Raw genomic sequence first — 8,746 nt, 5'->3', positions numbered from 1 at the left:
TGGACCGACCAGGGTTATTTTTTTTCGAGCGCTTCTTCTTCTTTCTGTAATAATAATGAATTATAAATTTTTTTATTATATATTTCTGATTTTTTACCAATTCTCTTTTAGACCCGAATATTGAGATTATCGATATTATGCGTCTCTTATTTTTATCAATTCTTGTTTAGTCTCGAATATCGAGAGTATCGATATTTCGAAACCGATCACTGCTTGTATCACTAGTACCCAATTGAATTTCGAACAGTGATGCCATTTATGGCGTAAATATCGTGCAAAATCGTAATATTTCTTTTTGCTTTTATTACAAAAAAACATAAAAATAGATAACGCGCTATATATATTCGTAAATTGGAATTAAAAACACGAATTTTAAGACATTTCCCGTGAAAATTGGTGCACGTTTTCGGAAAAGCCGCTCTCCTGTACCTTTACCAATAAAATATATAGGAAAAAAAAAGTTCCGTGAGGTGACATATACATACATATGTATATATAATAAAAAAAAACCCGGTTTGAAAAACGGACACAAAACGGTTCCGTGGTGTGATTCCCAAATCAAAATCAAAAAAAAAAAAAAAAAAATTACAATAATAAAATAAAAAAAGTACAATACATATAAATATACATATACATACAAGACAGTGCTTAAAACCGAAAAACAAAAAAAAAACCAAACACCGGGCGCGAAATATTACTTATCAAAAACCAAAAAAAAAATCCACACGGGCGCGAGCTTAACATACATATGTATATTAAAAAAAAAAAAATTTAAAAAAAATTTTATATCCTTGTGAAAAACCAAAATAAACGTGAAAAACACCAAAAAAAAAATAATAAAAAGACAAGCCAACCAACGAAGGAAATTCAACCAACGGGGGAAAGCCAACCAACGAAGGGAAACTTAATCTTGCGGAACAAGCAACCAAAAGGAAGGGAAACAGAGAGGAACCAAATTGGACGCAGTGGCAAACTGCCCCACTTCCCCATTCAAAACCGTATATAAAGCCCTCAAACTCCCTTGAAGCGGCACAAAGTGAGTGTTTCTACTCCATTTATTATTTTAAACCATTTGCATATATGTATGTTGAAAGTTACAGTTGATCTCTATAAAAACTGTACACGATCCTGTAAATTTTAAAAGAACGGTTGCTACCAAACTGTCCGAACTTACGGTTGATTTCCGGGTAACCGAAAACAGTTTGGTACATTACATATGTGCATCCAAATATATGTATGAGCGGTATATAGTATGATATATATGTATATATATATATATATATATATATATAATTATATGTATACCGGCATATACATATCTGATAAAAGGCCTACTTACATATGCTTGCATTTATGTATCTAAACACACAACACTAAACACCACAAATAAAAAACCAAATTTCAAGTATTCACTTGACAAAATATTCTGGCAATACCCCTTATAGTCTAAGATCCCACCATAGCACGACCATCACCCATCGTATTACGGGATGTAAATAATTTTTATATAAAATTTGTTAAATTAAAATATTAATTTCGAGGAGGTTGCCTGGAAATTGTGATGGTAAGTGTAATTAATTAATAATTAAAAAAATGATTTTTTTTTAACATTACACCCACTCTCTTATGCAATAAGCAGTAGCAGGAATAATGGGATGCCCAAATCCTCTCTCACTGGAAGTGAGAGAACAATTGCTAAACGTCAAAACCACCTAAACTTTGACAGTTGACTGGATTGGGGAGGTTTTGACGTTTAGCAATTGGAAACGAGCGATGGCCAGATTGAAATCTTACCAAAAAAATATGTAAACGGAGGGATTTGTTGCATCGTTCGAGACCTCTTATAAAAAATGTAAAACAATGAAAATTAAATAAATTTGTGAAATTTAAAGGCATCTGATGAAACGTTTTGTAATTTGAAGCATCATAGTTTTATTTTCAATGGAAAATGATTAAAAACATTTAATGATTGAGAGCTAACAAGCTTAAATCCTATTATTGGGTATTGAAAGGACAAAAGTCAGTTGTTATAATATTCTTTAAAAAGATTTAAATAGTTTCTACATATAATAAACAACAACTATATAGTAGTTTTTATTCGTATTAAATGTTGGGTGTTTCAATTTAAATGCCCACAAATAATTATTTTTTTCAATCTGGCCATAATGGAAAATGTTATAAAAAACGCTAATTTTTGGGCGCTCTCACACTGGAATAAGTTTAACAACCCTTTATTCCTGGTACATAGCTTGTAGAATATGCAAACACTGGGTTGCCTTCTTTTTCCCGGTGCAATTATTGGGTTGCCAGGTACATACAGGTAACTTAAAAATAGTGATTTGCACCTATAATGATATAAGGTTGCCTGTGAAAAATTGGTGCTGAATCCCGGTTGCCGAGTTTTAAAAAACGAAATATTCGTGTGGCTGAATACGTGCGAAAGATACGTCTGAGGAACGTATTCAGTGCCATTTGTTATAAATACAATAACATAGTGATTAAAAATATTTTTTAATTAATTTACATTATTCAAAATCTGATTCATCCGAAGAAAAACTGGCATCTTCAAGTTCTGAACATTCGTCGTCACTATTTTCTTTTTCTGTCATTTCAGCAATATCTTGTACTGTTAAAGGCGTTTGGTCCCCAATGAATCCTGCTGGTTTTAGATAATCATCAACAAACCAAAAGCAGTTTTCAGGCTGTAGTTTAACACATTCAGGATCCGTTGCATGAAGCCACATAGAATTCACAAAAATTGTTCTTAAAGTTTTTTGTTTAAGTGATATCCAGCATTGAAGAGGGAAGCGAGACGCATCTGCAGACAGAAAAAGAAAGAGGCCGAAATGCGTGAGTATGAAGAGCTTGATAAGCTGGCCGACAGGGGTAATGCTCGAAAATTCTACGAAAAAATGCGGCGGCTTACAGAAGGTTTCAAGACCGGAGCATACTCTTGTAGAACCCCAAAGGTGATTTAGTGACCGATGCCCAGAGCATACTTAAATTATGGAGGGAACACTTCTCCAGCCTGCTGAATGGCAGTGAATGCACAACGCCAGGAGAAGGCGAACCCGATTCCCCAATCGATGACGATGGAGCAGACGTCCCATTGCCCGACCATGAAGAAGTTCGAATAGCAATTACCCGCCTGAAGAACAACAAAGCGGCGGGGGCCGATGGATTACCGGCCGAGCTATTCAAACACGGCGGCGAAGAACTGATAAGGAGCATGCATCAGCTTCTTTGTAAAATATGGTCGGACGAAAGCATGCCCAACGATTGGAATTTAAGTGTGCTATGCCCAATCCATAAAAAAGGAGACCCCACAATCTGCGCCAACTACCGTGGGATTAGCCTCCTCAACATCGCATATAAGGTTCTATCGAGCGTATTGAGTGAAAGATTAAAGCCCACCGTCAACAAACTGATTGGACCTTATCAGTGTGGCTTTAGACCTGGAAAATCAACAACCGACCAGATATTCACCATGCGCCAAATCTTGGAAAAGACCCGTGAAAGGAGAATCGACACACAGCACGAAAAGGAGCTGCCTCTATGCCGCGATGTCTGAATTTGGTATCCCCGCAAAACTAATACGGCTGTGTAAACTGACGCTGAGCAACACGAAAAGCTCCGTCAGAATCGGGAAGGACCTCTCCGAGCCGTTCGATACCAAACGAGGTTTCAGACAAGGCGATTCCCTATCGTGTGACTTTTTCAACCTGCTTCTGGAGAAAATAGTTCGAGCTGCAGAACTTAATCGAGCAGGTAGAATATTTTATAAGAGTGTACAGCTGCTGGCGTATGCCGATGATATTGATATCATCGGCCTCAACACCCGCGCCGTTAGTTCTACTTTCTCCGGGCTGGAGAAGGAAGCACAGAAAATGGGTCTGGCAATGAACGAGGGCAAAACGAAATATCTCCTGTCATCAAACAAACAGTCGTCGCACTCGCGACTTGGCTCTCACGTCATTGTTGACATTCATAACTTTGAAGTTGTAGATAATTTCGTCTATTTAGGAACCAGTATTAACACCACCAATCCAACGCAGGATTGCTCTTGCCAACAGGTGCTACTTCGGACTGAGTAGGCAATTGAAAAGTAAAGTCCTCTCTCGACGAACAAAAGCCAAACTCTATAAGTCGCTCATAATTCCCGTCCTGCTATATGGTGCAGAGGCTTGGACGATGTCAACAACTGATGAGTCGACGTTGCGAGTTTTCGAGAGAAAAGTTCTGCGAAAGATTTATGGTCCTTTGCGCGTTGGCCACGGCGAATATCGCATTCGATGGAACGATGAGCTGTACGAGATATACGACGACATTGACATAGTTCAGCGAATTAAAAGACAGCGGCTACGCTGGCTAGGTCATGTTGTCCGAATGGACGAAAACACTCCAGCTCTGAAAGTATTCGACGCTGTACCCGCCGGGGGAAGCAGAGGAAGAGGAAGACCTCCACTCCGTTGGAAGGACCAAGTGGAGAAGGACCTGGCTACGCTTGGAATATCCAATTGGCGCCACGTAGCGAAAAGGAGAAACGACTGGCGCGCTGTTGTTAACTCGGCTATAATCGCGTAAGCGGTGTCTACGCCAATTAAGAAGAAGAAGAAGATATCCAGCACGGTGGTATAGTATTTGAGTCAAAACTTTTAAACTTTGTCTTCTTTTGAAGAATAACTTTTCACAAAATTTCGATATCTCGCTTCATTCACCCTATTGCAGTTTTTTATACCATACATATTAGCTGTGAACTCTTGAGCTGTGTCCATTTTTTCGTTGATAAAAACATCAGCTTCATCTGTCAATGATGAAAAAACTGTCTGATACTTTTCGTTTTTGGAAAATAATTTATATAAGTAGTTTCACTTTTCCTTTATTGTAGAATGCAGCCGTATAATCACATCCTGTAAATGCATGGAAAGCTGGAATACTTAGGCATAACTTGTATACGTATCCCAACTTCAACGCTAATTCAGTGCAATTAATGCACTCCAAATGTTTATAATTTTTATTTTTTGTCGCTGAATTGGCTAGGCAAATTTCAGAATGCTGAATTTTGTGAATATTTCCCAGCAAAATAACCAGAACATCGGTATCAGAGGCATTAATTAAAATTTTCGACTCAGGTGGCGCTTTATATGCATGAAAAATCATCCTCGTATCCGCTTCTTCATGATGACACACATAATCAACTTCTTCACTTTTTTTATGGAATTTTGTTGGACTTCGTAAGAGAAACACTGGTGGTCAACAGTTAAAATAATCTTTTTATTTCCGATGATCGTTACCAAATTTTGGTTTTCCCAATACTCAGCCAAAAAATGTACCAAGGCTGTTTTTTTTTTCGACGAAGGAGCGACCCACAACTGCAATGCTGCGTCCTTTTCTATGGCACTGAATACATTCCTCGGACGTATCTTTCGCACGTATTCAGCCGCACGAATATTTCTTTTTTTAAAACTCGGCAACCGGGATTCAGCACCAATTTTTCGCAGGCAACCTTATATCATTATACTCGCAATAAAATTATCTTTATTTTGGTATAAGGTTTATCGCGTAAGCCGATAGGTGCAAATCACTATTTTTAAGTTACCTGTATGTACCTGGCAACCCAATAATTGCACCGGGAAAAAGAAGGCAACCCAGTGTTTGCATATTCTACAAGCTATATACTTTCGATTAGTCTATTGCAGGAATAATGGGATGCCCAACTCCTCTCTCACTGGAAGTGAGAGAACAATTGCTAAACGTCAAAACCACCTAAACTTTGACAGTTGACTGGATTGGGGAGGTTTTGACGTTTAGCAATTGGAAACGAGCGATGGCCAGATTGAAATCTTACCAAAAAAATATATGAACGGAGGGATTTGTTGCGTCGTTCAGGACCTCTTATCAAAAATGCAAAACAATGGAAATTAAATAAATTTGTGAAATTTAAAGGTATTTGATGAAATGTTTTGTAATTTGAAACATCATAGTATTATTTTCAATTGAAAATTATTAAAAACTTTTAATAATTGAGAGCTAACAACCTTAAATCCTATTATTGGGTATTGAAAGGACAAAAGTCAGTTGTTATAATATTCTTTAAAAAGATTTAAATAGTTTCTCCATATAATAAATAACCACTATTTAGTAATTTTTATTCGTACTAAATGTTGGGTATTGGGTTAATAAATGCCCAAAAATTGTTATTTTGTTCGATCTGGCCATAATGAAAAATGTTATAAAAAACGCTTATTTTGGGGCGCTCTCACACTGGAATAAGTTGGGCATCCCATTATTCCTGGTCTACTGCTTATTGCGTCAGAGAGTGGGTGTAATGCAGTGGTCGGCATGAGAGGATCTGTCACTGTGTTGGTGAGCACGAAAAAAAAGTAGCCCAGTGAGAAATTGGAATGAAAATTAAGCATCTAATCTAAATAATTAATAGTATAATGAAAATTAACAAAATATATTCCCTATATATTATCTTTAAAAGACTTGGAACATAAAAGCCATTGCATGGCACAAAAGGCATTTAGAATCATAAAATATTTCTTGCAGGGCATATTTGGTTTTGCGCTATAGTCTTGCGTGATGTTAATTCGTTGCTGGCTCCACAGTAGATAACCTTTTCGTGGTAGCTTTCTGAGGAGTGAATAGCGGCCATCTTGGATTTTTAGAGGTAGCAACGCAGTGCTGTATATATTGAGGCTGTAAATACTTAGCAAATTTATTGTATTAAATAATAAAAGCTATAAATATTGTTGCTTAATATAAAAGGAAATTATTTATTAATGTTATATATTTACTAATAGGCGATTTAAATGCCATAGTGTGTCATGTTTCGCCCATAAAAATATCATTTACTGATAGTCAGATATTCTTTATGTAGTGAGTTCTTATTAATAAAAAGCAGCCCTGTTTTTAGATTTCTCGGTGGTGAGTTTTCTTCTAAATGTATTTGTTTACAATTGACAGACAGAAAACATAAAACGGTTTGTATTCGTAAGTTTTTGAAATATTATTACCAATAATTTTAATTTAGAAAGAAGATATTTAGGCATTTGAAGCTGAATTTTTAATATATCGTTCTAATTCTCATCCGTATACTATTTTTGATAATTTATTTTTGAATATTTAAGTTTTGCATTTTTCACACCTCCCCAGAGGTTTGCAATAAAGCGCGTTACCGACTTTTTTTAGGTGTTCGGTTCCCCGGTAGGCCTATTTTCATCTTTACATCTTAAAATAAACATAATTAACAATTTACATAAAAATTTAAATAATAGTGCACAAAATAATCTAATAATTAATAAAGATTTCTACGCTCTCACAATAGATGCATCCAAAATCCTACAACTCTATTAAATATATTAAAATACAGAAGCTAACTTTTAGAAGGGGGAGGTGGTTACCTATGTGAAATGCAAAAAAATTTGATGTGCCGAAAATGAGGGCTGGCTGCCTGCCTATTAAAAATTCTTAAAGAAAAATATGTTCTAATTCTTATAAAAAGTATTTTAAAACGTCGGGTTGTGAATTTTCGCAGCAATAAAAAGGCTCTACAATTATTAATATAAACTTTATTATTAACACTAATATGTATTTTTATTAAAAACTTCGACATATCTTTCTTTTCAAACTCAATTTCCAATTGATGTTTTCCTATAACGGCTAACGAGTTGTCAATTTGTATATGTCAAACGACAAATTACCACCCAGGATTGTATCCTACTGCATGCAAAAATTTGGAAATACTTGAAGTGTGTTTAAAAATTGCACAAAAAAACAACTGATTTAACATTAAACAACGACTAATACCCCCATAAAATTGAGCAGATATGCAAAGTAATTCAATATAATCACTTAAATAACGTAAACACTTGCATTATTTAATATCTTTTAAAGTCTCGGTCATCAAAATTTAAAATTTATATGTAGTTTAAATGCTAACACAACACCCTGATTACCATGAATGTAGCAAAAAAAGTGTAACACAACACCCTAAGATTTTCTGGAGGTGAGTATACATATGTATGTAAACAAAGAAAAGGTTTATTACTGTATATACTGAGGCTGGCTCGACAACGACTGAACGATAGAGCGTAAGCGTACGTGTGAAGTTAGTTTGCACAATTGTGCTAAGAAATGCCGACCACTGGTGTAATGTTAAAAAAAAATATTTTTTTTAATTATTAATTAATTACACTTAGCATCACAATTTCCAGGCAACCTCCTCGAAATTAATATTTTAATTTAACAAATTTTATATAAAAATTATTTTCATCCCCTAATACGATGGGTGCTGGTCGTACTATGGTGGGATCTCCTACTATTATACTCAAAACAGTATAAGCAGGATTGCGCAAAAAGTAAGCTAGGCAATTGCGAAATTTAAAAAGAGAAAAGAAAAATAACACAACTAAACATACATATATGCCAATGGTTACCACTTTCATATGTACATACCTTACATACCGTAGCAAAGTGAGAAACAAAATTAATGCGACATACACCCACATGTATGTATAATCAGCATAACTAAAATTTTTACATATTAACCAAAAGTGCATACCTGCACTTCACCGATTCTCTATTCCCGCGTTATCCGTACGGCAAATATTATATACATACATACATACGGCATACAATTTGCCTATGCCGGTATATATAACGTACATAGGGTACAAAATTAAATTAAAATTTTCCAAATTTTACAAAACTTCGAAAAAATAAAGCGGTAAATGCGAAATTT

Source organism: Bactrocera neohumeralis, unplaced genomic scaffold (genome assembly GCF_024586455.1).
Source record: "Bactrocera neohumeralis isolate Rockhampton unplaced genomic scaffold, APGP_CSIRO_Bneo_wtdbg2-racon-allhic-juicebox.fasta_v2 cluster10, whole genome shotgun sequence".
NCBI classification, from domain to species: domain Eukaryota; kingdom Metazoa; phylum Arthropoda; class Insecta; order Diptera; family Tephritidae; genus Bactrocera; species Bactrocera neohumeralis.
Note: the sequence above shows the minus strand (reverse complement) of the source record.